The sequence below is a fragment of the Psammomys obesus genome, unplaced genomic scaffold (genome assembly GCF_907164565.1).
Source record: "Psammomys obesus unplaced genomic scaffold, mPsaObe1.curated_primary_1811, whole genome shotgun sequence".
In the NCBI taxonomy this organism is placed as follows: domain Eukaryota; kingdom Metazoa; phylum Chordata; class Mammalia; order Rodentia; family Muridae; genus Psammomys; species Psammomys obesus.
In genome coordinates this window covers 16444366-16470651 of record NW_026585895.1, presented here as the reverse complement: position 1 = coordinate 16470651, position 26286 = coordinate 16444366, and the positions used below count along the sequence as shown (strand labels likewise).

At 38.1% G+C, this 26286-nt stretch overlaps 1 protein-coding gene across 2 annotated transcripts in view; it reads left to right on the top strand.

Moving 5' to 3' along the window:
• Positions 1–26286, top strand: part of B3galt1 (beta-1,3-galactosyltransferase 1) — a 561105-nt gene that overhangs the window by 172364 nt on the left and 362455 nt on the right. For both annotated transcript variants that reach the window (XM_055600190.1, XM_055600191.1), the window contains exon 2: positions 15409–15512. The gene's annotated coding sequence lies outside the window, so the exon portion shown is untranslated. The remainder of the gene's footprint in view (positions 1–15408; positions 15513–26286) is intronic.

Sequence of the window (26286 nt, the reverse complement as noted above, 5' to 3'; positions counted from 1 at the left end):
AGATACCTTGAAAGTATCCAGTGAATGTACTTCAGTCCCTGCAAATTAGCTGGTATCATGTGCTTACAGCTGTAACAGACAGTAAAGATGAAGATTCCTTGATTCTAAGGGATTCAGATTTTATAAGAATGAGTTTACATATCACTATAAGAATAAAATTATCAGCAGTAAGGGGAAATCACTTAATGGTGAGAGGTTATCAGTGAGCCACATCATCTGGAAGGCTTCCCTTGGCTTTCTGAAAATACATGTTTTCAAATACATGGATGCATCTTACCACCATGGAGTGTTTCTACATAGCTGGAGGTGAGGATAGTCTTAGTTCCTTCCTGCTACTTCCTTCTTGGACACAATGAGAATGTAGCTGATCATCTAATTGGTAGGACCATCAATGGAACCAAACACTGGACTGTGTGTGCAACCTGAGGCTGGGAGAGCTGTTCAGGAATAATTTAGGATGAAGATGTGAGCAACTGAAACTAAGAAGTTAGATACTTTTAAAAATTTATGGCTCTTCAGGTGTTTGTGTCACCTTTATGGCTTAAGAACTCAACTATCCTGAAGTAATGAAGAGTAACATAAATAAATATCCTCAACCATTGGCTTAGGTCCCTACACCAAACAGGGACACAAAGTCCAAACAGGCACAGAAAGTCCACAGCACCCTTCCCTGGGAGAGGAAGTGGGAAACCAGAATAACAGAGGCACAAATTCGGGACATGGACCTAACTAAAAGCTTGATTTTGACCACAGCCAGGAGGGATCAGCATCTGTCTCTATGAAACGGTAATGTCAGTACAAGACCCCATATTACCTCATTAGAAGATGAGAAACTTCTACTCAGTCAATGAATTTGTAATTCCAATGTCATTTTGACTTGTTTATATAAAATTATCAGGCTCATCACCTAAGTGAATTGATTTCTTATAGACAAAACTTATTTACAGACAGAAAAGTCACTAACATGGGAAAAGCTGGATTGTGCCATTTAGAATATTTCTAATCCTTTTTGGCACTTTCATCTGCCTATCCGCTTATCATTAATTTATTTTACAATTCAGGTCTAGCAAAATGGCATTGTCATTACAAACATCTCTTCAACTGCGTGAGACTAGTTGTGTTATAATTGAACTCTATTGCCACTTCCATACCAGAGCTAGCATTAAGTGGTAGCAAATAGAGGTCTAGCTTCTGGACTTAGCTCTTATGTCACATTATAGGTTGTCATTGTCACCATTTTGTGGACTACTAAAATTTGAAATGACTTTCACCTAGGTTTTAAAGTTAAAATTATTCCAAGTGCTGTTGTTCTCTGAGCTAGTTCATCAAGGTGATTCTAAAAAACAATTGAGTTTGTAATTAAATTATAAAGACCTGGTGATTCATTTTTGTCACATCATAATAACCACCTAATGTGCCTGCTATGCACTGTAAATATCACGTCAGATTTTGTATGTACCAATGAGATTTCTTTGATCAGTTAATGAAGTACCTTAATCTTAAGAGGTCACATGATGGAAATGCACTGTTTCACCACGTGAGTGAAAGTATAAGATATCAAAGTCTAGAAGTGTTTCTTTCTGAGGGATGTGAAGGAGAGTCCGTGGTAACCCTTGCCCTGTCTCTGACTGCTTTCCTGGAAACTCTATGATGCTCCTTCACAGCTGTCGTAGGTCCTAAAACGTTGCATTTATTGACTCCTGTATGTTGTTTCTCCTAGTTGTATGTACGAGTCCTCATCGCTCTTTCTCACTCAAAGCCCAGTGATATTCGGTTTGAGAACCTGAACACCTCCAGTATGATCTCTTCTTAACTAATAATGTCAATCCTGATCTTCTTCCAGACAGGGTCACATTCTGTAGTCTCGTGTTAAGATTTAAATATAGGAATCATAGAATGTACAGTTAAACCCAGAATAACTTGTGATGGTAAGAGAGCCGAACAACACCTAACATTTATGAATTTGTTCTGTGTCTTTATTTATTTATTTATTTATTTATTTATTTATTTATTTATTTATGGAAGCGGTAAACTTGTGGAGATATTAACAAAACTTCTAGGAATCGGTTCTATCAGCTCTCATCAGGACTGGCTGCATTGTCTTCTTCTGTGCCCTGGTAAGGCAGCTCCTCTGTTAGGGGGAGGTGATAAAGAGCCAGCCCCTGAGTTCATGTTCTCTCCCTCTTTTTTTTTTCTTAAATTTTTTATTAATTACACTTTATTCATTTTATATCCCCCTATAAACCCCTCCCTCCTCCCCTGCCGATCCCACCCTCCCTCCCCTTTCTGCATGAATGCCACTCCCCAAGTCCACTGATAGGGGAGGTTCTCCTCTTCTTTCTGATCTTAGTCTATCAGTTCTCATCAAAAGTGGCTGCATTGTCCTCTACTGTGGCCTGATAAGGCTGCTCCCCCCTCAGGGGGAAGTGATCAACGAGCAGGCCAATCAGATTATGTCAGAGGCAGTCCCTCTTCCCATTACTATGTAACCCACTTGGACACTGAACTGCCATGGGCTACATCTGTGCAGGGGTTCTAGGTTATCTCCAAGAATAGTCCTTGGTTGGAGTATGATTTTCTGGGAAGTTCCCTGTGTTCAAATTATCTTGTTCTGTTGCTCTCCTTGTGGAGTTCCCGTCCCCTCCAGCTCTTACTATTTCCCACTTCTTACATAAAATTCCATTCACTCTGCCCATCAGTTGGCCATCAGGCTCAGCATCTGCTTTGACAGTCTATACTACAGTATAGACTGTTCTGTGTCTTTTTAACAGTGGTTGAACTTCGATGGGGACACTCTATAGGGTTATCCCAATAGTCTTAGCTAAATTCAGACAACTAAAACACTACTTAGCACAGATGTGAGGATTTATTACTTTTAGAGTTTTGAGTTCAGAAAAATCTCATACGGTGTCCACTAGTTTGTGGCTTTAAGTGACATTTTCAGTTTGGGAATGTCTAACTGAAAGCATTTATGAAATTTCCACTACTGAAAAACTTAAACCATTAGCTTCTAAGGTTTCTCAGGGGTTTTCCAGTTAGGGGGACTACCTTAAATAAAATGCTTTAGACAAGAATAATATCCCTTTATAAATAAAAGTTGAAACCACCATTCTCTCTACCTTTCATTGAGGTTATGGGTGTCTTAAATTTTTTTTTGATAAACTTAAGCAATTCATTTCATCATGTACAAGCCATCATTAAAAACAAGGAAATTATGGAGAGTAAAGAAAACAAGAAGATGGGAGTTCCCCACGAATGAAAGGGAAAAACATTTTTGCCTCAATTCCAAATAGTACTGTAAATAATTTTGTCTGTACATGATGAGAAGAGTAGACTAGCCAATTGCTCTTAGGCTGTTTGATCATATCAATATTTTCATTAATTATTTAAGCTTTCAGATTCAACAGATATTCCAAATGTCTCACTCAAAATAAGAGGTAAAACTAAGACACTGTGAAGTCTTTTTTTGTTTGAGAGTCCTCCCACTGAGAAGCATTTGTGCTTTTGAATGTTGGAATGACTTAAATCCTTCTGTGTGAGAAGGAGCTTGACAGTTTAACCTTTGGGCAAAGGATAAGGAGGATATAAATTGTAAGTGACTTAAAGGACATAGTGCCCATATGATGGCACAGCAAGAAAATGCTGTTTATAAATCAGAAACCTTCACCAAACACTAAATCTGCCCTGCATTCATCTTTGATTTCCAGACTGTTAAAATGGGAGAAGTAAATTTTGCTGTTTGCTAAAATAAAACTAAACAAACCCAAGCAAAGTCAGGATGAAAAGTCCAACTAGAAATGAAGGAGGAAGTGGTGTCTTTGGGATAATGTATACACACTTGGCTTCCATCTGTGTGTCTATACATTAAGTCTGGGTGGCCACATATTGCTCCAACTGAGCAGTGACTGATATACAGATAAGTTGCTCCTGTGTTTCCACCAATAACTGAATTGTATGTTTAGGAAACAGAAGAGTGAAATGGTAGGATTAGGTGAAAGATGGAGGAGGTTGATGCCATAAGAAGCTATAATAATGTAAAAGTGAGTTGGAAGGAAACATTTTCCCTAAGTCTGGGATATATTGCTTTAGTTTTATACCAGTCATAAGTTACCAGACCATTTTATGTGCACATAATGTCACCAGAAGTGCCTGTCTAACAAAATAAGAATGCATTACCAATTCTGCTGTGATGACCACAGCACAGAAACTATTAGACCCATTTGTCAATGTGGCATGGTGTCTAATGGTTTTAAAGAATGGGAAGCTGTAGCAACTATTTGACATTTTAAAGATACTATTTCTCCCCAAACACATTTCATTGACTCATCAGGTTTGGTTCCATCGGTTTGTCCACTCATGTCATTCCAGGAGGATAATAGAACAGAACCAAACACATTTTGAACAGCTACCAAAGTGTGAGTGACCTTTAATAAATCTTTCTCTTGTTTGAAATGCTGTTGATCTTTTATTATGCCTCAGGTACTGTGCAAGTTAGCATAGAACAAGAAAATAGGCTATATAGATTATTCACAAAACGGATCACCCAACCTGTGAAAAATCTGCTTTACTACAAGATAGCCAGAGGACAAGTATCTTAGTTGGCTTTCTGTTGCTGTGATAAAGCAGCGTGAACAAGGCAACTCAAGCAGGCAAAGGTTTCCTTGGCAAGGTTTATTTACAGGATGCAGCTCATTATGAGAGAAAGTCAAGACAAGAAATCAAGGAAGAAACCTGGAGGCAGGAATGATGCAGAGTTCCTGGAGGAGTGCATCTTACTGGCTTGCTCCCCGTGGCTAGGTAAGCCTGCTTTCCCATACATACTGCTCAGGACAATCTGCCCAGAGGTAGCACTGAACTGAAGCCTGGGCCTTCCCTCAGCCTACATTCATCAAGAAAATGTCCCACAGAATTAACCACAGGCAATTTGATGGAGGCTTTTTCTCAGCTCGTGTTCCTCTTTTGAGATGACCCTGGAATATGCCGGGTTAATCTAACCCACATGAAATGTAAAGTAATATTGCTGTTGTAAACATTTTCTTCAAGACAGGCATATTCAGCAAGTTTGTTGTGTTTGAAATGAGCCCCGTAGGAAGTTTATGATAGTATATTCACACAAACAAGGTTTCTTTATGAATTATAATGTCAGCCTGAACTCTGACCTCCTGTTTTCCATTCTTCATATTCCTGAGCAAGTGTTCCTCATGTTTTATTTAATTCATACTAAAGTGAGTAAGAAATCAAGAAAAACCATTGAATATAAAAAAGTACATGAAGGAATTTTCTTTTCTCTCCCTATCCCAACAATGAAATACTGGTTAACTCAATCTCATTGTCCGAGTCTGTTGTTCCCCCAGTTGTCAAAAGGGGGATTAGACCATGTAATCTAGCAATTTCCTCCCAGATCTGCTTGTCTATGAGGCTAAGTGAGGGACTTAAGGATGATAAAACTCAACCACAGATTAAATGACAGCTTAGATCTAATTCTTTAGAGTTTTTTTTTTTTTTTTTGGTCTTCAAAAACAATTTTCTAAATTAATTTTCAGCATCTGAGTATTGTAAAATGTGTACTTTTCCGTATCAGATATTCTGCTTAATATCTTTAGGACCTTAGGTAGATAATATACTCCTATAGCCCATGTTCCAAACTAATAATATTGATATGCATACCTATAGTGTTGATAAGTAAGAGTAAACTATGTAAAACAAGATAAATTACTACCCTCAAAGTATTCAATAATATTAGCTTTTATTAATATTTTCATAAAATTATTATATGACAGTATCATATAATATATACCATATATTATATAATTAGGTACATTATATAATTATATGCTATATAATATATATACTATACTCTATATGATAAATATTCTTATATTTTGTAATATATACTACTTTTATATTAATGATAAATAATATAAATTATATATACTATATGCTATATATTATAGAATATTTAATTATTTATTATTAGCTTTCATTGAATAATTTTAGCTTCTATTATTACCTTATGATGATGGTGATGATGACGATGATGATAACCTAGCCACTAATTTTTTTTAGTTATTATTCATAAATATCCACAGATATTTTAAGTCAAGTAGATGTTAAATATTGGTTATCCAGGAGCTAAAAAATAGTCTCTTCTCTTATTTACTATTTATTTAAATCTAAAATGACATGTTTTTGCTATAGAATATAAATGCTGTGTGTGTTAGCCTTCGTTCAGGACAGTTCATGACTAAAATGGAGGTGTAAGCAAAGCATGGATTCAGGTCCTTGCAAAGCTTGATTAATTTTTAGGGACTTAGCACCCACCCCAAGCGAGACTGGCCAGCCTTCGACTTTGTTCTGCTTTGGAATCAACTCATTTCAAACTGGAGTTTGCTGATCCTCTGGTCATAGCATTCTTTTGCTCTTCAGCAAGTACTCATGGGAAACTCCGTTATGTCTAACCTGTGGGAACCACAGAAAACTTGGCTAGGAGAAGCCACCTATGTCCTTCTCTAGGCTCTTTTGGTGATTACTCTACCTTCTGTGGTTGCGTGGTTTGAGTAAGTTAAGGAACAATGTGATTTTTGTTTTGGTTTGGTTTTCCACTCAAGTTTCAGAATAGGGAGAGGCAGTGTCCTTGGTGAAAGTTGTTAACTAATTGGGGAACTGTCTGTTCTCCAAGTCCCCAGCCAGAGTTTCAACTCCAGAGAAGAGTCCCAGCTCAAGACCATTCCTCCTGTCTGCCCACGCTTTGGCTTCTCCTCACCTGTTTCTATTTATCTTTGAAAGATCCCCGGAGGGTATCTTCCGTCAGAGAGACCCCCTCCCAAGGATCAACGAGTCCATTCGGATGCAAACAGCAAGAGGCTTTTATTTTGATACACAGGTACCCGGGGCAAAAAGTCTTTCGGAAGACTTCCGCGCCCCCTAGATGGGAAGCTGGGGTTTTTATAGGGTTTTAGAGGCAGAAGCACTGGTACAGACACGAGAGGGCATGGTTACAGGGGGCTGATTGGTACGTTTACACGAGACCACAATTTGCGTCAAAGTTTGGCAGGGGCACCAAGATTCCAGGAGCTGGTTGGTCAAGGGGGGTAGGATGACCCCTTGACGTGGCCCGCCACCTGTTATTTTGTTTTTCCCTATCTTAGCTGAAACAGTCTCACAGATATCTATGAGAGTGATTAACACAAACTGTTTTTAGTATGACTGGGGCAGCCTGACCACAGATATCCCAAGTGGGTGACACAGCTAGGATTTCTCAGTAATTTTCCAGTTTCTCATCTGGCCTTCAGAGTTTTACAAAACAGTGGTGTCTCACAAAATGGCATTAGCTATGTTTAACTTAGTGTGAGGCTGGGGTCTTTCAATCTTCCCTCTGTTCTTCAGGGAAACTACTGTGCACTTTTGCTTTTTCACTTTCTTTGCTGGCTAAACAAACCTTGTGCCAGGTGGTCTGAGGTTTAGACCCTTGGGAGTATTTTTTTTCTCTGTAGCAGGGGGTACTTTCAATTAAAGCCATGGTTTTAAAGACTTGGCTGCCGCGATGATGTACAAAGCTCAAATTAATTGTTCAAAGCCCAAAATCTGGTTCTTTAGTTTTTCTAAATCAACCTTTCCCTGAGACTTAGAAGAATGACTCTTTGCTAGTTAAATATGGTAGAAATTTGAAGTAAAATAAATAGAAAACGGAAGCCTGTTTTCACACAGAAGTTCTCCAATGCATGACAAACTCCAAGGTGGGATAAAATGGTACTTGTGTATATTTTTCTGTTTGTCTGCTTCCGTACACTAAAATAAAGACATAAGTGTGCTCTTCATATTCATCTGTGTTAATGTTCCCTGGTTAAAACCAAATGAAGTCCGGGGTGTTTTTTTCTATACTAATGCTGCACAGTGGATTTGTTTTGTCAGAATCTTTCAAGGTAAGCCTGCCGTCTGAATCCAATCAGGTCAGTTATACCCGGGTTTTGCTCACGTGCCTGCTGCTGTGAGCCAGCCAATAGTGAGAAATGAAATGATCACCACTTCTCTGCTCCACTAAATACTGAGAATAAATTCTAGAAATTCTTTTCCGACTTGAGGAGTATCATCTTCCAGAAGAGAAGCTTCTAAGCAGTTGTTAGGCAAACCTGGAATCGTCCTCACTTGTTCCGTCTGGTAGAATGTTGACATGAGTCTGATAGTTCTTTCTCCACCACTAAAGCAAGTCCTCTGATGCATACATTCCCTACAGAATCTTCTCAACAAACACAGTTTTAAGATGAAAACCTACAGTCAACTCTTTTATATGGATAGTACACAGAAAAACAAATGTTTTTAAACTAACACTTCCATCCAACCTATTAGCTATTTTCCCAAGAGATAAATTTCTATTGTTGATTTTGTTCTGTTTGGTTTTATAAAGTAGTAAGCAGCGTAACTCATCTGCCCTTGTAGTCCTTTCTTTAAATTGAATAACCTCAAACCTGACTCTGTTACCCAATTTAAATTAATAATATATTGAGGCCTGAAGAGATGAATAGCATTTTTTAGTTGTATAGGAGAGCTTTCAAAGCCCCATTAGGACTAGGTTTTTGGGAAAATGATGTCTATTCTGAGCCTTCTTCATTCTTATAGTATATGACCTATGGAAAGGCAACATGAATTAAAGATGATAATGAGCTGAGAATGGCGGCAAAAGTTTTAATGCCAGCACTCTGGAGGCTGAAGTAGGAGAGGTATAGCAAGTTCTACAACAGTTAAAATAAGCAGTAAATTCAAGGCAGGTCTTGGCTATTTATAAAGAAATAATAAGTAATATGAGTAGGAATGATAAATAACAAAATAATTAAAAATTGTGAGGGTCAAGGGAGTTAGCTGCAGTAGGGCACTATAGTTTTATACTTTAGAGACTTAGTTTTTATGAATGAAGACTGTTAATATTCCAGTTTATCAGTGTTTCTCAAACTTGTCCAGTGGATGCAGTCTTTAAGGATTAAATGACAAGTAAACCTTTTTTTTCCCCATTAAATGCCAGTGCTAAATAATTTCTATTACAATAACATTTTTGAACATATGAACATAAGGGAGGTATAAATCCCTTGTTTCCATACGTTTTATGAGATAAAACTCAGCGTGCTGTATCGTTGCAATTCTCCTGTTTAGTAGAATTGGTGTAAGCCTTGGCATTTCTGTCTCTATATATACACTCTTTAAGGTCAAAATGATTACAAGCAGAATTGCTAAGTTCACACAGTAGAAGTAAATTTAAAAATACTATAGAATGCAAAACAATGTGCATATTATAAAGTTAGATTAGAAAAATTTCAATGAAATCCAGGAAAGGTGGTACATGCCTGTAATACCAGGACGGTGGAAGTGGAAGGAGTTGAAGGTCCTTGGCTATTCATGCCAGCCTAGGTTACATGAGACCATTCTGAAAAGTAAAAAGGGGAGGGAAAGGCGTACTGGCTACACACAAACAATGAAAATGAACTCAGCAAGTTGCAGGTTGTATTTATATGTGTTTGCACAAACAAAACAAAACAAAACAAATTGTCCTCCCAATAGAAGAATTTCACATGTCTTTGGGTAAGGTTTACTTTGTTTGCTACCTGGTATGTATAATTTAGGAATTAGTAAAGGAGATCTCAGTCCTCCAAAAAAAAAAAAAAAAAACTGATAATAGGATAGGCGAGATACTGCCTCATTTTCCAATAAAGAACCCTGGTGTTCTTTTGGTACATCCCAAAGTCTTTTTGTATAATTTCAATATAGGCGAAAAGAATGTGCAGCTACCCTAGAACCTGTGACCTCTGTGTCCCTATGAAAGCTACGGAATCTGCTATTCATGAAAACAAGTCCCTTCGTTTCAGCTTCCCCTTCAGAACTGATCTTTAAGTTTATAGAAATATACCCAATGGCAACCTTGTCTTAAAAGAAGATGTAGTCCTCTTAGATATAAATAACATTCATATGAGTTGGATAGCTAAGAACTGAGACCGGGGACCCAGAATCTTTATACAGGAATATGCTTGTCTAATGACATAGACCTAAGTAAGAAATCAAGACTTCAGTAGATGTATGACCAGCCTTCCTTCCTTCCTTCCTTCCTTCCTTCCCTCCTTCCTTCCTTCCTTCCTTCCTTCCTTCCTTCCTTCCTTCCTTCCTTCCTTCCTTCCTTCCATTGTTCCTTTCCTCCTCTTTGTTCTTATCCCCCTCCCTCTTTCTCTGTTAGGAAGTAGAGAGCAATTATATATATAGTTGCTCTCTCTATATAATAGATATACACTATATAGCATACCTTAATGTGTGTTCAATTTATGAATGAGAAGTTTGTGGTTCATACAGATAAATAAGCAACATTAAGGGAAATGCTATTGGATACAAATCAAGACAAAGCCAGGTATGTATTTAATGAAATCTGTAACTAAAAATCAAAGCAGTGTAAAAACTACTTTAGATGCCATTATCTCAAGACAGCTTCTCAGCTAATATTTATGAAACATGTTTTAGTTGCTCTGACTTCATGTAGAAAATTGAGTGCCCAACTAACATACCTTATTGGCTTATGTATACAGTTGTATAGTCCATGAAAAATAGCATGGAAATGTCTGGGGGTTTGTTTTTATCTCTGTCTCCATTGCCTCAGCTATGAATTATTTTAAAGGAAAGGATATACCCCCCTAGGACCTTGAAGAAAAAAAATGGCACCAGGTCAGAACTAAATCAAAGCTTTGAAATGTCTCTTACTATTCATATGCAGTAAATACTATCACTAATTTCTGTATCTCTGGAAAAATTTTCTACCATAATTCTGTATTCCACAGCAGCCCCCTGGAGGTGCAGCCTTGCCAAGCCACAGAGTAAGATGATGCAGCAGGCCTGGATGAGGTCTGATAAGCTAGGGTCAGGTTGAAGGGGAGGAGTTTCTCCCCTATCAAGGGACTAGGCTAAGGGGAAGAGAGGTAGAGTGGATGGGACTGGGCAGAGATGAGGGAAGGGGCTGCAGTGAGAATAAAAAGTGAATAAATTGTAATAAATATATAAATAAAATTGGATTTTAAAAAAAGATTCAAATCTCTTAAGTATCTGTGTATCTTTATAATAACCTCAATACAATAATTTCTTTCATGAATTTCCAAATTGTCATGTATATGAAGATATCAGTACCAAACAATGACCAGAAAACACAGATTGCTTTTTATAAGAAACAATAGAAATACAAAATATAGAAGTGTTTAAGTAGTATAGATAATAGAAATTTAAGGAAAGAAAAATATATGTAAAAATATTCAAAAACCATTCTGTTAATAACTAAGTCGTTGAATATTAACTATTTTATTGTAGACAACATTTGTTCTGTTTAGAGATAGCATCTCCAGTGTGTCCCTGTGGCCTTGAATGGACATTTTAGCTGACACTGACCTCATTCTCCTGCCTCCAATTTCTCTAAGTCATGTACTGTAACATCTGATTCCAAATCAGAATTTGTTAAAATATGTTTTTTTTCAAATTATATATTTTTGTTAAATATTAAATATGGAAAACTTACACAGATATTTCTTCCAGCTTGTCATAGACAAGTGTGAGAAAGCCAAGTATCTTTTTACTTTTTTCGAACTACTTTTCTCTGACTAGGCACTGACTGTTACCTTACAGAGTTGTATAGAATCTCAGGCAGTTCGGGTTCAAGCGGCCATTTGAATAGTTTCTTTCTCAGTTCTTAGGTTTTTATTATTGTTATTATTATTTTTGTTACAATTTATTCACTTTGTTTTTTTTTAATTTTTTATTCATTATTTATTACAATTTATTCACTTCGTATCCAGCTGTGGCTCCTCCCTGGTCTCCTTCCAGTCCCATCCCCCCTCCCTCTTCTCCTCCTATGCCCCTCCCCTAGTCCACTGATAGGTGAGGTCCTCTTCCCCTTCTATCTGATTCTAGCCTATCAGGTCTCATCAAGACTTTCAGGATCCTCTTCCTCTGAGGCCTAGTAAGGCCTCCTTGCCTGGGGGATGTGATCAAAGAGCAGGCAATGGAGTCCATGGGAGAGACTGCCCCTGCTTTATCTGTGTGTTTGTGTGTGCACATGTTTGTAAACAAGAGCTCACATTATGTGCACTTACTGTGCACTTACTGTGGTGCAGTTGTCTATAAAGACGAGGGCGACAGGTCTGGGGACATAGTTACAGGCTTCATGAGCTGTGATGTTGGCACTGGGAACTGACTGTGGTCCTCTGCAAAAGCAGCCAGTACTCTTAACTTCTGAGCCATCTCTCTAGTCCTTTCAAGTGGCCATATCCATCCTACCACAATACAGTTAGAGAAATCCTGCATTTTCTGACCAAAGTTTAGGAAAACAAAGAGAGACCAGAGAGAAGGCAATGTTAAGGATGTTAGATGACTCGATATAGGATCATTCTTCATTAGGAGACTTCTTGCCAAAGGCTGATTTTTAAACTAAACTTTTCATTAGTTTGCTCTGTCTTCACTTATTCTTTCAAATGTTATGCTGTCTTTTTCCTTTAGATATTGAAGTGTATGAATGCTTCCTCCGAGACTGGGAGTTTAGTAACTCAATTACATGGTTCACACTTAATTTTGGCATAATCATATTCTTTAGTCTCTTTAATCTTATAATGACTCCTTCCTTTTAGCAAGAATTAGTTAAAAAACACAAAGGGGAACTGAGAGGATTTGTAGTCTTGGTTGGCTATGGAAATTTTTCATTTGCTTTAAAAAAGGTATGGTTGAAAAAAATGTTTTCATTTGGAAGTGTTGGGAGTGGGTGAGAGGCATGTTTACCTAAAAGGGTTTGATGTCAGATTTGTCTATTTATCATTTTTACTCTTTATTCAACTAATAAATAATAATATTTATTATTAAACTATTAGTCTATTTGTATTTGTCACTGTGTTTCATATGTCAAATGCTGCCAGTCCCAGCTTGGAGTTGTCAAGAGCTTGCATGGCACAGTTTGTTAAGAGTGCCTGCGTCTTTTTCACTGGCAGCAACATTACCAGAAGTAGAGGCACCTGTCTTCCCAGCTGGCATTTGCTCACCAGAAAGAAGGTCACTTAACACCATTTTAGCCTCCTGGACAGCTGTATATAAACTGCCTGAGGGTGTAAGAGACCTAAATTCGGTTTAAGAAAATAAGAGCAAAAAAGCAAAAATGGTCTTCAATGGCTGAACCCAGTCTGGCCTTCGAAATAATTGCTCTTTTGATTTGCGGTTGTGTGTGTGTATGGGGGGCGGGGGGGGGGGGGGGGGGGGGGGGAATGTGCTGGCTTAGTTGTGTAGAAAATGCTGCTGTGTTTCCATTGGTCTGAATACTCCATCAGCTTTTAGTGACTTAGTCTCTTCATGGGTTATCACGTGGTTTGGTTTAAAGTGGATTTCTTGCTTAGTACAGGCCTTAGTTTAAACACAGCAATTGCCATATTTCTCTCTCTTCTTTTTCTTGTTTTGCTCATTTTAATTGTCTGTTTTCCATAATAAGCTAAGCTTCGGGGAGGAGGCTACTTCTACGTTAACTACTCCTTTTTATAGAGCACACTACCTATATCACCTTGGGGATTATATGCTTCGTTCATAGACAACCCTTATGTGGAAAAACAAACGCAGGGATAAAGAATACATTTCACTGGCAAAAAAAATAAAAATGAAAGAGTAAATATTCCTTGTTATAGGAGCCATGACTCACAGTCTTTCAAAAAAATTAAGAGGTAGCTATGAAAATTTTGGTTTTTTAATCAGGGTATACATTAATTACAAGATGTACAGATTTTAAGGGCCTAGTTCACTTGAGTCTGGCTTAGTGGGTGTATCTATGTAATCAGTATCATGATTAAGATGCAGAATTTGTCTGCTGTTACCCACAGTTTCCTTATGATGCACCTCTGTGAACCATGTGTAGCCATGCTGCTGCATATTCTTGGACCTGATTTTTACCTTTGCTAAACACTCATAGAATATAATCAAAGATGACCTGGTTTGCAAAACTATGTGCCTGGTTTATTTCATTCAACTTAAAAGTTTTTAGATTTATCTGTATTATAGATGAATGATGTGATTATTGTGGAGCAAGATATTACCTATGTTAAAAACAACGGGATTAGTAATGAAAAATCTGTACCTTTACAAGACCACGTCCTGGTCCTTAGAAGAGTTTGGAGTTGACCTCTTCTGAGTTTCCACTGATTTGCTGCTAAGAGTTCTGAAAGTATATATAATGATTCTTAACAGAAGCATTTGAAAGAGTCACCAAACTCATATCTTTGTACGAGGAGCCCTCCCAAAGGGCTCATTTGATAAGCCAAGAAGATTTGGAGGTCTGCTTTTAGATTGTGAAAGAACCTGGACACCCCTATATCTCCAGATTTCTGCATATCTACACCCTCGGTGTCCCTTTGCATCGGTATAATACTGTGAATGGTTATGTAAGTGTCATGGGTTGTAAGATTTGGGAGCTCCCAAATTAGATGTCTCACTGTAAGCCTTTCTTAAAACATATTTTCTATGACAAATATTTAAGACTGTAAAGGGTAGGCTTGGCTAGAATGTCTAAGGAGCTTCACAAAGCAGTGTTGTCTGTTTGTAGGCAGCTTAAGAGGCTTTCCAAGAATAGCTTGTGGAAAATGGATTCATTGAACTGAATTAGAGAAGTCTGTGAGTAACAACCAAAGCCAGTTTTTGTTGTTGTTCTTCCATAAATGGACACATGGAACCTGTGTTGATGCTGAAGGCTGTCCTCCAGAACATGCTGCTTGAGGAACAGTGTTCTGCTCACTCAGGTCAGCATTCCCACAGGCGTGATGGAGTGCTAGGATTTCACTATAGAGTTTTAGGTCAAAAAGAAAAAAAATAGATTTTTAAGCAACAAAATGTGTTAGTCCACTTCATGAGTAAAGTGATTGCGTAAGCCTGACAACCTTCTCCTTTTACTGAAAACCTTGGTGATATTACTGAGATTACAAAAGAAGTATGTAATGGTCAAAAATAGTTTAAACGAGTATGGAGCCAGTGAAGACAACATTTCCCAGAGGTGGCTAAAACTATTGAGCCATCCATGATGTAAAAAAAGAAAAGGCCTTTTGTTGTTGTTGTTATTGCTGTTGTTTGTTTGTGTGTATGCTTTTTGAGACAGGGGTTTTTCTGTAGCCTTGGCTGTCCTGGAACTCACTCTGTAGACCAGGCTGGCCTCTAACTCAGAGATCTGCCTGCATCTTCCTCCCAAGTGCTGGGATTAAAGGCACATGTCACCACAGCTCAGCAGAAAGGGGCGCATTTTAAGTGTTCTCCCAATGCAAATTTTAATACAACAGCTTGTTTCCGAATATGTGGAAATGTATTCAGTGGCAAAAGAAAATCCAAATGACATACAGCAGAGTGTTAAGGTTTCTTCTGTCTTTTTCTTCCCCTTAGATCTGTTAGAGACACATCAAGGATTGTGGAGTACAGAAGGGGACAAAGGGTTGTATATCAAAAAAGACTCAACTCTCAGAGGAAGACGGAAGAGTTCATCGTAGGTAATGGCTGAATCCTATGTTTGGTTTTGTGTTCTTGAAAAATTAGTGAAACTGGTGTAAAGATGGATGTCGTCATGGGAAACATTAAGATGCTTGGAGTTTGCTTGTTCACTCTTCATGCTCCTTTTCTTTAATGTGAAGTAGGTTCCAAAATCATTGCACAGCAGGTACATCCTCACACTTGAATAAAGGTGACATGGCAAATCAAGTATCAAACAATAGGAAGGACTATGGTGCTATTTCTATGTGATACTTAAGAAGCTGCTCACAACAGCCCTCAGCTGGCATCACTTGAGAACCTCCAGAGCTGACACTGTTGCACCCAAAAACAAGTATGGGGCAAGTTCTGGTGAGGAGAAATGAACATTTGGCTTTTTGAATTCTTCACGTTTTCCTACTTTTAATGTACTTTCAATATAAGACCCTTGACTTAGAAGAGTTGATTAAACAACAAATACTTTGGCTCTAACACCTTCGGTAAAGTCAGTTTTATCTAAATATTGCCCCTAATTGCGATCTTGTCCCAAGGAATTTGAGCTTAGTACTTCCTCCTGAGTCTTTACCACAGTGATAAAGCGGTACTTCTTCAGGAGGATCTTGGGCACAAGCTAGTGCTGACTTGGGCTCTGAGAAAGTTTACAGCAGGCAAAGTCAGCCCTAAAGGTGATGAATATACTTCGTTATCTGTCATAGTTGTATTCTTTTCAGACTCACTTCAGCATTTAAGTGATTGTAGTTTAGTCTTGAGTCCGTTATCTTTGCAGTCATTCAAAAAATACTACAGGTTTCACTAACTTGGGACCTAACACAAAGCCTTCAGTATGAAAAGAATTCTTCAGTAGAGAAAGCTTCAGACCCATAGGACCTGAACATTATGACTCCTTCTGTCTTCTTTTGCTTCCACTTATCATGAAAGATAGCAGAAAATGTCCTCATCACATGTTAGAAGTTGTGCTGTCTTAGCAATACTTTTACCTTCTCATGGTTCTATTTGCTTTTCTAGATGCTTTTTTTTTCCTAGACTTTTTTTTTTTTTTCTGCTTGGTTTTGTGTCTTTCATTTAAGACATTTTTATGGTCACAGAAAAGCTCATTTTGCAACTAAAGAGAATTTCTGGGTAAAATCTTTCAAACCACATCTAGTTTGCACTGTTATTGATATTCTAATTTGTGTAATAATTTGTTATAATTGATGACTTAATATTGGTACCTTCCTATGTATGTCATTATAGAATAGTTTCCTGCTAGAATGACTATTCTCTAGGTTTTGACGAGCATCGCTACTGTTCATATGCACTGTCCTAAAGTTTCCTGTTCACCTTGTTCACCCTTTCCTTCTTTGCTGATATTCTGGCAAGCTACAGTAAATTTTGACCTCTATAATTTTGTCTCTTCCAGAATGTGATGTAACTTGAGTCATGCCATAGATAGATGTTTCATATCGACGTCTTTCACTTAACAGGGGTGTGTGTATGTGAGAGAGAGAGAGAGAGACAGAGAGACAGAGAGAGATTATAGAAAATTTCTTTACATATCAGTTTATCCATTCACATGCTCAAGTTGCTTGTAAGTTTGAGAGCTGTTTAAGGAAATATAGAAAACATTTGTTTTCAGACTTGTATAGCAAGCTGCTTTCAGCTCACTCAGATGTGTACCCAAGGAGTATGATGAGTAAATAAAACATTAATGAAATATGATTTTTAAAGAAATTGCCAAACTGCATTTCATGCAGCTGTCACACTTCACATTTCTCTCAGCCATGTAAGCGAGTTCCTGCTGTTCCTGGTCTTCACAGACCTTCCCTGTTGTCATTGCATTGTGTGCTAGCATTGTAATGGACATGTTGTGCTTTTTCCCTTGTCTATGTTTGAACAGAGTTAGTTACACATTCGTTTTATTAAAAAGAGAGCTTCATTACCCGAGAAACTCTGGATACCTAGCTGGTAGCATCTTCTTGAGTATTTATTAAGGAATGACATTGATTAAGAATTTGAATTTCTTCCTGGGCCTTGCCAACTAGTGTAATGCTGTTTTGTGAAGTACATGTGTTTGGAGTAACAGTGTGACCTATTGTTCATTGTCATAGTTGGCAAAGGCTCTTCTAATAATAAATTATTGTAATTAGAAGATGTGAAGTACATCAAAACTTTTCTCTTCAAAGCCAAAATATAAATTTCTGTTAATCTACATTAAAATAAATCATGTTTGATGCTTCTCATGATGGGTTTCTGTCATAAACATCATTACACTCAAGGCCACGCCACTCAGAATATAGCCAGTCATCTGATATGGAAGTAGGACGGGGAATAGTTAGTACTTATATGGGAGACGTCAAAGTAGACATACCTGTGTTTCTTATAAATAACCCCAAATTTTCAATGACTCCATTTATGATATTTATACTTTTATATCATATCAAATTAATTTACATTAGTTTCTACATCTTCGGTTATTGCAATTTTGATTTGGACAACCATTGCATGAGAATATTGAGACAACAAGACTTTAAAAAAATTAATTTATTATTTATTACAATTTATTCACTTTGTATCTAGGCTGTGGCCCCCTCGCTAGCCTCCTCCCAATCCCACCCCTTCTCCCTCTTCTCCCTCTAAGCCACTCCCCTAGTCCTGTGATAGGGGAGGTCCTCCTCCCCTTCTACCTGACTCTAGCCTATCAGGTCTCATCAGGACTGGCTGCATTGTCTTATTCTGTGGCCTGGTAATGCTGCTCCCCCCGGGGTGGAGGGTGATTAGAGAGCTTGCCACTGAGTTTATGCCAGAGATAGCCCCGCCCCTACTACCCTTACTAGGGAACCCATTTAGAGATTTTTTAATTGTAAACATTTGGAATACCCTCTCACTTGAAAACCCCCCAACACACATTCATGTGCACACACACACATACACACAGTTTTGTTTTTGTTTTTGTTTTTTTAGTTTTTCTAGACGAGGTTTCTCTGTGTTGGGTTGGCTGTCCTGGACTCACTTTGGAGATCAGGCTGGCCTTGAAATCACAGATATTTACCTGTCTCTGCCTCCATGAGTGCTGGGATTAAAGGTGTGTGCCACCACGCCTGGCTTCCTCACTTTTCTAATCAGAAATATAAACCATCTACAACCTCTGATCAAAGATGCCTCTAAGAATTTGAGATGGAAAGAAGCATGAGATTTTCAAATCACTGTTTCCTATAGAAAGGATGTAGGAAGCTAGGTGAAGGGAAAACAGAATACTGGTGGAAAGACAAAACATTCACAGTTCAAAGAAATTATTGTTTTAGACCTGCATACAGTTAATCTCAGAAGGGGCAGAACATGAGGGTGGAGGTAAAAGGCATTTGGGAATGAGTATAATTCCCAAGTGGAAATACCGTGTGCTCTTCTTTGTGGCTTCAGTTTCATTTTTGTTCAAATTGCTTTGATTCTTCTCGTTCATCTTGTCCAGTGACAATCATTTTTACTGCATATGGAACCTCTAACTGTGATGTCAACAAACATTTCCCGGATGTTAGAAATGTATAGCTGCTTGTCAGAATCCACTGAGGTGTGAAGAGATGAGTCTTGATTGGACTGAGACCCGTGTTGAAAAGAGCCTCAATATGCAGTGTCTCACATTGAAAATTTCTAAGAAGATAATTTCCGGCTTTAAGGAAGAAAAACCAGCCAACAGTAAAAGAAAGGGATTAAAGAGGATGAACAGGAAATGCAATTAACATGCTAATTAGCTAATTAAATGTGAAGAAACCTGAACCCTACTATTTCCATGAAAAGGGAGAGGAGGTAGTAGGTTATGTAGAGAGACTTGACTTAACTAGGGTATATTTATCATTCAGCTACTAGAAGCTGACCTGAGTTCTAGGCCTTTAAAAGGCAGTGGTGACAACAGGCCATCTATGCTAACAGGCTGCGGTACACAAAGATGTTGCTGTCTACAGTCCATTCATTGATATGATGACTTGGGTCAACATGGCCAGGAGTTAGAAACTTATGCAAGTAAAAAGAAGGGATGTTGTAAGAGTTCAGTCATGCTTTCTACCACAGGAGGGGAGTCGTCACCCAGAAGAGAGTTCCCCGCAGCGCTAGAAACACTGTTCCTCCGATTTCAGCCTAGAACCTTCAGAAACAAATCTATGCTGCTGATAACTCATCCACTTCAGTCAACAAGGAAATTAAATAATGACTAGGAAATGTTTAAAATGTGTGCAGTGTGTTGAAATTTGAGAATTTAATGCAAAAATTACAAATTTAAACAGAGTTAGGGAAATGTAAGGGAAATGGCAATAAGCTAAAATGTTAAATATGGCAGTATTTGAGTTTTCCTGAGAAGCCTGGGCAGATATTTAAAGAAAGTGACATTTGAGCTAGTACTCACAGGAAGTACGCTCCAGAAGAAGGGATGAAAGAGAAAGAGGAGGGAAGAAGGGGAGGGAAGAAGGAAGGAAGGAAGGAAGGAAGGAAGGAAGGAAGGAAGGAAGGAAGGAAAGAAGGAAAGAAGAAGGAAGGACTTGTGTCCGATTCTCGAGACCCCGAAAGACCACCACCAAGATTCTAGTCCCTTGCAAACACATGAGGTTCTTTATATTACAAGCTACACCTTGGGCTCACACACCCTCACCCTCACTACCGAACAGATGAGAGCCAAGAGCCCCGTGCTCAGGTTAGTTGGGTCATTTAAAGAGTCCAGTCTGGTCCCTCCCAGCATGCCCAAAGCAGGGGGATTCCTACCTGGCAAGCATCTATTGGTCGAAACACAAAAAGGATACTGCATTTTGAACTGATTGGCTATAGGAAGGCCCCCAAACCATTAATGGTCTAGCTTCCCTTGTTTTGCTGCCCTAGAGGAGAAGGGCCAGTTTCCAAGCAACTGTATCTCTCCTGGACAGAAAAAGAATGCAGTAAATGCTCCCTCAGGGCATTAAGGCTAGTTCTTCCCCACTGGTGGCTGAACATGTCTCCACCTAGCTAGCCTTCCTTCAGGCTTGTGCTTTAAATTTTAAAACAGTACCCACTGATTTTGGGGTACTCCTTTGGTCTCTCAGAAGGAAAAAAGGAAGGACAGGAAGGAAGGGTAGAAAGAACATAGTAGCTCCTACCATATGAAAGGCTAAAGCCGCAGTTTCTTTAAGTTCAAAATCAGCTGGTACTATATAGTACTATATAGTGAGTTGAAGGACAGTGTGGGATACAGAATGAGACCTATTCCAAAAAAAAAAAAAAAAAAAAAAAAAAAAGAAGAAGAAGAAGAAAAGAAAAAAAAGAAGAAAATATGCAAAGGAATAAGGGATTCTCATATAGGAGCCAGCAGACGCTGTTCCAAGAATAGTCCCCGCTGAATTAAAATTCTAACTCAAGGCAATTTTACTAATTCCCAAACACTAAAATGAAGACTTTATCGACTGTATAAAATGTCCCCTTTTGAAGTCTTGCTTCAAGTCAGAGTAATTCTATCTTAAAGGACAAAGAAGAGAGCTAAGCTATAGTCCTTGGGCGTTGCCTAGCTTTAAAGTCTGTCTTAGTAGGCCAGGAACATTGGGAAGGGAAGGAAAAACAGTGTCCAAGCTTTCCCTCGAGGCTGGGTGAGAGGGCATGGCTAAGGAAAAGAAGTGCCACAGTGTCCAGCAGAACCACAAGATACGAGGAGAAAGATGGGAAAATTAAGAAAAACGAAAACCTGACACCAGAGTCCTGGGGCCATGAAGACACTGACCCTAAGGAGCAAATTCAGTTGGCTGAGAGACAAAATTTGAAGCTAATTATGGTTCCTGTAGAGACACAATGAGAACCCTGAACCGTGAAGAATTAGTACCATCTGAGACAAGATGTTTGTTTTCAACCGTACATCACAGATACTTTAATAACATTTATAACTCTGTTTTTGCTAAAAATGTGCTGACAAATTAGACAGATGAACATTGCCTGTGTTAAGCTGCAACTGGAGGTGCCTATGCCTTGCTCTGTTTGCAGCAACTTCACAAACCAAAGCACTGCTTGCTCCAGGTCGTCACTCAAATTCGAGTTTTATTGATGCATAAAGCTTATTTATAGTACCGACTGCATTTCCTTTTCTTCTAAAGCCCGAAGAAGTACATGATTGTAAAAGGATTGAGTGGGCTGTTGGGTGGGGCTCGGAAGTCGGCTCAGTAAATAAAGTACTTGCTGTATGATTATTATGACCTGAGTTCAGATTCCTACAACCTACTTAAAAAGTTGGGTACGGCATCATTGCATCTCAAAAAAAGGAAAAAGGAGACAAGAAAGGGAAAAACTGATCGAGGAACATACTGAGTTTCAAAGTCTGGCCTCCACAAATGCTTTAATGGGCAAATATAGTCACAGAACTTACGCGCGCGCGCGCACACACACACACACACAGAGCTTAGACACACTCACTCACACACATACACACACAAATACATACACAGGCACACACTCACTGGGCTAACAATATTTGATAGTCTCCTCCTTAGTGTCTTGTATGTTTCTTAACGTATGTAAGAATTAGTAATTCAATACATTTTTTAGAATTTTGATTTAAAGGTATTTTGAAGTAGAGGTTTTATGAGGTCAGTACAAGTCAGCTTTGGCTCCTGCTCGCTCTAAGAGAGATTTTATTTTTTTTAAAAAAAATCTTTCTATGCTGTGTAGCAAGCCTTCCAGGAAACAGGTGCTTTGAAAGAAGTGAAAGATTAGATATATTAAAAATGGGAACATGTCTTAATATAAAAAAGAATGGGCTTATTTTTCTTGGAAACAAATTGAGAAAGTGTGTCAAAGTTAATGTGGCAGATGGACGGAAGTATTTGAGATTTCAGGACTATTTGTAAGGGACATTCTGAAGAAAATCAAATTCACATTCAAGGTCACTGCAATGGCCCTTCTCTGTCCTCTTCTCCATCATCCTGTCTCTACTATAATCTACTCTCAAAACAAGGATCTACAATCTGTCTTTTATAACACCATTCTTCCTTATGAATTCAAAAGAACATGCCACTTCTCTGAGGAATATTTTCAATTTAAACAAGAGAACAAGGTAATACCTCTATTTAAAACATCCTAGGTGAGTCTATATGTAAGACCTGGACATTTTAATTGTTTTTTTCTCTTGTGGGTACACTTTGATCTTTATTTTACCATCTATTTCACATTAAAGGAACTGTGTAGTCTTCATAATTACAACATGATGATATTATTCTCATTGGCTTTAATTAACCTGCTTTATTCTTTTTCAATTCCACAACTAATTTGCTTAAATTTATTGTAAATGAAAAGTTCTAACTGCAAAAGTTGCATGTTGCTTTAATAATTTACCATTTGACGCTTGTGCTTCAAATAGGGGAAAAAAAAAACAGATGATGATTTTATATTTTGCAATAAATATCACCAGTTTTTTCATGAAGGTATTGTTCCAGGAATGATCTTCATTTTTAAAGGTGTTGCTATTGGTTTTGTTCACACAAAATGAAAAATGCCAGTTGTAATAGGAAGATAGTAATCTAGTGTATTTGTATTGGGGGACTCGGGGATTTAGCAGTAAAAATAATTCTTTGCTAAAAAAAAAAAATTGACAAATTGCAGTAAGAGGGACAGAGTTGAATTGCTTAACTTGGCAATGTTAGAAGTGGTCATTTAGAATAAACACTTTTAAAAAAGATTTTTCTTTTGATTAGCCACTGTAACTGCCCTCAAAACAAGAATTCTTAATTTTCATAAGCCCGAAAATATTCATGGAACTTTTCTCCTGCCTTCAGTCTCGCAAAGCACTAAAGGCATATGCTTTGTAGACTCAGAACGAGAGAGGCAATAACACTTATCCAACATCTGAGAGCCTCACATCAAAGTTGCCAATAAATTATGTTTTCCTTTTCCCAGAACAGGACAACAAAAGGGCAATTCGGGGGGGACTAAGTGAATCAAGTGAGTGTGTGGCTGCGCTGTGATCCCTGGAGATGGCAGTGATGTTGACCTGATTGTTTTCTCTGCCACTAGTGTCACCGGAGGGATGCTGGGGGATGGGTGTGCATGTGCACACTTCTGTGTGGTTTTGCATACAAGAGCACACAAGATAGGAAAACGTCTTTTGTTGCTTTGGAAACATCATTTTAACCTTTTTGCATCTGAATTTTTCTGAGAAAAGCATTCACTTCATCTCACAATGGCCTCAACAGGAACAATTTAATAGTCCCTCTAAAAGCTTGTAAGGGCTCTCAAACTAGAGGACACAGTTTTGCAAAGGCGCCCTCAGACTCTGTCAATCTTAATTTCAGGAGTTGCAAGCCTGATGGGTTTATTTACCAAGACATCACAGATAGGAACAATTCTTCAGAAGTTGTTAAAAATATTAGTCAAATCATGATCAGAAATTTCATGTTGATGTTGTGTGATGAACATAACATAGTAGGTTCAGTATGGACAATTTGACTTTCACATTTTAAATGACAGCAACTTAAGAGACACATCCCTGAGGTATCATTAAAATGACCTTTGGAGCAACTTCTCTTCCTCTCTGTATTACTCTGAATTGTGGAACTTGTGGTACCAGTGTTGGTAGTCTTCTGAAAGATCCATGTGGCCGTCTAGATTTTCTTATCATGTATCTGAATCTCAGAGGCTCTGTGCCATATTAAGCTCTCAGATAGGGTGTCCCTTGGGAGACAATTGTTCTAATTGTGCTTTTTATTATTTATCTATTTAAAGATCTTTTCATGTTGGTGTATGTCTTAGTCACTGTTCTATAACTGTGAAGAGAAACCATGACCAAGGCAACTCTTATCAATGAAAGCATTTAATGGGGGGCTGCCTTACAGCCTCATAGGTTTGGTCCATTATCATCATGCTAAGTAGTGTCATGTCAGGCATACCTGTGCTGAAGAAGTAGCTGGGAGCTACATCCTGATCCATAGACAGGAAGAGAGAGATGGGAGGGGGGCTACATGGCCTTTTGACACCTCAAAACGTATCCCCTGGTAACCCATGTCCCCCAGTAAGACCACACCTCCTAATCCTTCTAATCCTTTCAAAGAGTTGTACTCCCTGGTGACTGATCATTCAAATATATGAGTCTATGGGGGCCATTCTTATGCAAACCTGCACAGTGTATATTTTAATGAGTCTCAACAATTCTCTAATACATTGTTAAGACATAAATAAAATGAATGTGATTGATGACATTTTTAATTAATGAAGCTAGATTCTTGTCCACTTGCTGATTCCAACCAACTACATGAACAAATGGCAAAACCCTTTTGAAAAAATGATGTCTGGGAGGAAGTTGATCGCATGAGGTAATTAATTATGGGGTGTTTAATAACAGTCAACTGTTAGGGTTGGAGTTCTCTACTGATAGCAATTCAGTTATATTATGTAAGAAGTCACACCATTAATTTGAATAGTTTCAATTGTATTATTGCATTGCTGTGAAGTTCTTAAAGAAACAACAGTTTTAAGATTGATGTTTAAGTTAACAATGCTGCAATCAACTCCAGGGACATTTTGTTAAAGAGCAAGTATCAGTTAAAAGACTACATTTTTAGCTATATAAGACGCTGTGGGCTAGAAGTAAGTGCAAATGAATTTTAGTTGACAAACAGTATTAAAAGTGTGTATGTTTTTTTTAAATTCACAATAGATTTTTGTTGCCTTGTTGGTTCCAAGTTTGTCATTTTTCTCTCTAGTGTCTACTTTTTTTAAAAGAGAAACAAAGACACTTTTCAGTTTTATTTGAATTTGCAAAAATTTTGCAACTGTGGGAAGTAATCTTCTGAGTGTGGAATAAAGCTTTTTATTTTATAAAAAAAATTGCAGAGACTCGTAGCTTTTATTGGGAAGGCACAAAGTATTGGTTATCTATAGTGTCTAATTTTTAATTTCAACATTTCTAAGTTTTTCCAATTAAATACATTTTAAGTGCTTTCTGGTCTGGTGAGATGCCTCATCAGTTAGGAACACTGGTAGCCCTGGCAAAGGAGCCAACTCCAGTTCCCATTACCCATGTGGTGGCTCAGAAATGCCTATCTCTCCAGTCTCAGGGTATTTGATGACAAGTTCTGACTTTCACGGGCACACATGTGGTACACAGTCATACATGTAGGCAAAACATGCAAACACAAAAATACAGAAATAATTGATGAAAGCATTTCCTAGTGTGGGTTTTAAAGCTCGTACCTAAAAGCAACAACAATAATTTAAAGACTAGAACACTAAATTTGCAAAAAGCCAAAGAGAGGCTTGATAGAAAAATGTAAATGTACCTTTTACTTGTACATGTAAGTCACATTGATCGAAATGCAGAACTTGATGGTCTTTTGTCTCTAAAGACAAATTGCAGAAATCTTAATTCTTGTGTCGGGAACAGCCAAAGAGAATGCAGTGAGGCTGAGCCACCGCTGGGCTGCTCTTGTGGTAATGAAAAGCCTTGGACTTCACCTTCAAGTGTCCACTTGTGTCTTGGCATTAAGCTTTCAGTGCAGGGCAGGGTTTGAGACAAGTATATGAGTGAATAGCACGCAGCATTCATGTCAAGACTCTGGAGTGCCATTTCTATTCTACACTCTTAAAGGCTTGAAAATGCTGGTGAAGTAGGCATCCACAGCAGCTCCCATACCTTCTATACCACAATATTTTCTCTTAATAATAGAAGCATGTAATCCCCCAGATGGCTTATTTATTCAATCAGCAAACACTGACTGAAAATCTCCTGTGTGCTCTGCATTGTATATGGTGTTGAAGGGTATTTTCTTTTCTTTTCTTTTCTTTTCTTTTCTTTTCTTTTCTTTTCTT